Source organism: Hetaerina americana, unplaced genomic scaffold (assembly GCF_022747635.1).
Source record: "Hetaerina americana unplaced genomic scaffold, ioHetAmer1.1.p SCAF_5, whole genome shotgun sequence".
In the NCBI taxonomy this organism is placed as follows: domain Eukaryota; kingdom Metazoa; phylum Arthropoda; class Insecta; order Odonata; family Calopterygidae; genus Hetaerina; species Hetaerina americana.
The window spans coordinates 25,980,102-25,983,433 of NW_027287095.1; positions in this window are offsets into that span (position 1 = coordinate 25,980,102).

Sequence of the window (3,332 nt, forward strand, 5' to 3'; positions counted from 1 at the left end):
CATGAGGAAAAATAAAAATAATTTCTTCTTAATTTAATGTGTGAATTTTCTTTGGAAGAATACATAAGTTGGAAATATCATGTTTACAACTCTAATTTAATTTATTATGAACATTACTTTTATAAACAAGTGCAGTATAAATTCAGAATGATTTTACACTCAAATATCTTGCCAGAAAATAGAGCTGCATTGCTAGATTTGCCCCAATGTTTGATGTTAACTTTCTCAGTTATTCTTTTAAGCATTGAGAAAAAATAATTATATTGCTTGAAAATGAACTCAATTCTTCTCTTTCAAAATTGTTTCATGCCCATGATACAGTAGAAGCACAATTTTTCCTGATTAGACTCATCCAAGGCAGCTGTCATTATCTGGAACTACACATATACTGTTTTTTAAGAAATGAATACTGCCAAATTATGCAATCTCTTTATTTCTGGAACATAATTCATTACTCTATTGACGATGTTGTTAATTTTTGCTAATAACTCAATCGCAACTTGTTTCAATTTGAAATTTTAGGCTTCCTTTAAAAAATTAGGTTTTGTCCAAAATCTAATTTTTTAATTATTTTCATGCTTAAAGATTCTTTATTGATTTTATATAAATCAACATTTGGCAAAATACTGATGGTGGTTAAACGAGATGATACGTATGAGTTAAGTTTTTCAATAGACTGCATTATGAAGTGTAATTTCATTACACCTTTATGAATTTAATAACATTTGTCATGTTACTTTTTATCTAATAATAATTTATATCCCCAGTTGACAAATACACAATATGGTAAAGAATATCACACATTATGTACTCTAATAGGCTTCATCAAAAAGTAGTGTGACTTAATAATTACTAGCCAGAAAAAATAAAATTACACCTACGTGCATAATTCTGTGCACATTATAAAATTCAATAATACCCAGAATTGATGTAGTCATTCCCACTGTAAAAACATATTTCATATAAGTATATAACCTATACCTTTTTAAAAATAATGATTTCTCATTTTTTAAACTAATGGGAAGCCTGTTGAACATCTTGATGCACAGAGAATGAGGTCCCTTGATCATCATTGTCATGCTAGCAGATACTACACACAGATGATTTCTTGTCCTAGTCTCATATGTGTGTGTGCCATTATTTGAAGGGAATAGAGCCATTTTCTTTTTTTACAAAAATTACTGAATTATAAATAAACACAAGGGACTGTTAATATGGCAAGGTTATAAAACAGTGGTTTGCATCAGGCTCTATGGGATTTATTGCACATGGACCTAAGCAATTTCTTTGGAATAATAAATATTTTAGTTGACTTAGTTGATGACCCACTTCCCCAGATTATGTTACCATATGATACAAGAGAATAAAATATACCAAAATAGAATGCTTTTAAAACATCCATACTAACAGTATGCTTCAGAATTGAAAGAATATGGTACACAGAATTTAATTTTTTACTTAGATGTGTAATGTGCGGGTCCCATTTCAGGTATTTATCCAAATATATTCCCAGAAATTTATAGTCTTAAAAACTTGAGTTACTTGTCATGCTGAGAAGTGCTTATATCAAGAATGGCAGGTTTTCTGCAGAGAATATCATAGCATAGGGTTTTCGTGGCATGGCATGGAGTTATAGTTTCATTAAGAACTAGGTCATTTCCATAGCACCACATGCCCATATCATGAATAATGGATTCACCTAATTTCATCGGTTCATCAAAGGATTTCTGATACAGCACAATGCTCACATCATCTGCAAACAAGACAGTTACCGAGAGGATCTACTCTTAATTTTCTAGGTAGATCATTTATACGAGGGTCATCCGGAAAGTAGTACCCGTTCGTGAAATAAAGACACAAAAGTAAATATTAACAAACATAAAAAATTTTATTTGAAAGAGGATACTTTAAACTACTTCTCAACATAATCTCCAAGCAAATTAAGGCATTTGTCATAACGTGTGACAAGTTTCTGTATTCCTGCTGCATAGTCCTTCGCCGCCAGCTCATTGAGATACGCGAGGGACCAGAGAAACATTGGGAAAATGCTCACAGATGTCATCAATTGTGATGCGCCGATCGTTCCTCACGAATTCGTCAACTGAGCTCACCAGTTGGTCTGTAATGACAGACGGTCTCCCCGAACGCTCATCGTCGTGTGTGTTCCCCCTCCCCATGTTGAAGTTGCGACACCACCGCCGAACAGACGACTCGTCCATTACATTGTCTCCATACACCTCCTTTAATTGGCGATGAATATCACATGGGCGAACGTTTCTTGCATTGAGGAATTTAATCACTGCCCTCACTTCACAACTGGCGGCGTTCTCAATTTTTTTAAACATTGTAAACAATCACAGAAACAACACAGGCAATGCTAGCGTCACGCAACTTGGCTCAGAGAAGGCAGACAAGCCACTGAAGCTATCTGACCTCGTCCAGCGGCTACTCGCGTCGTCAGCACTTCATGCGGCACGAACGGGTACTACTTTCCGGATGACCCTCGTATAAATGAGAAATAGAATTGGACCCAACACTGATCCTTAAGGAACGCCTTTATCAACTTCTAATAGTGGAGAGAGGAAGATATTCCCGTTCTTCTGGACAACTACCCTTTGTTCAAGATTTTTGAGGTATGTTCTCAACCACTGCTGTGCTGCACCTCTAATACCCATTAAGTCACATTGGTGCGAGAGTTTTATCATGCTGAACCATATCAAACCCTCTGGACAAGTTAAAGAGTACACCCATTACTTTTTGCTTGGAGTTAATTTGTTGTATGTTGCTGTCAACTGCATTGAAAATTGCCTGCTCTGTTGGCTTTCCTGTTCTAAATCCAAATTGTTTAGGGGATAGCAGGTTATTAACTTCAAGGAATTCCATTAGTCTTTTGTTGAACACAAACTGCAATATTTTTCCTAGCTGGGGGATTATTGATATAGGTCAATAATTTCCTACATCATTTCTTTCCCCTTTGTTCTTATGCATTGGTATTACCTTGGATACTTAGGGGGTATTAGGATAGATACCATCTCTCAGACTCTTGTTGATTTACAAGTGAGGTACTTGGTATTATTTTTTCTGAAATATCATTGAAATCAGTTGAGGCTTTCTTCCCTACCTTGGTAATATGTGAGCTAAGTTCTGATATGCTGCATGGTTTAAGAAAAATTGACTTGAAAGATACAGCAGAAGAGATATTGATATCATGAGGAGGATCTTGTACATTAATCATTAGTACCTTTAAGGAGCTATTGAATTCATTTGCCAGTTTTATTGGATCTGCTGGTTTTCTTGGCCTGGACAGGTAACTTCACTACATTTGAGCTAGA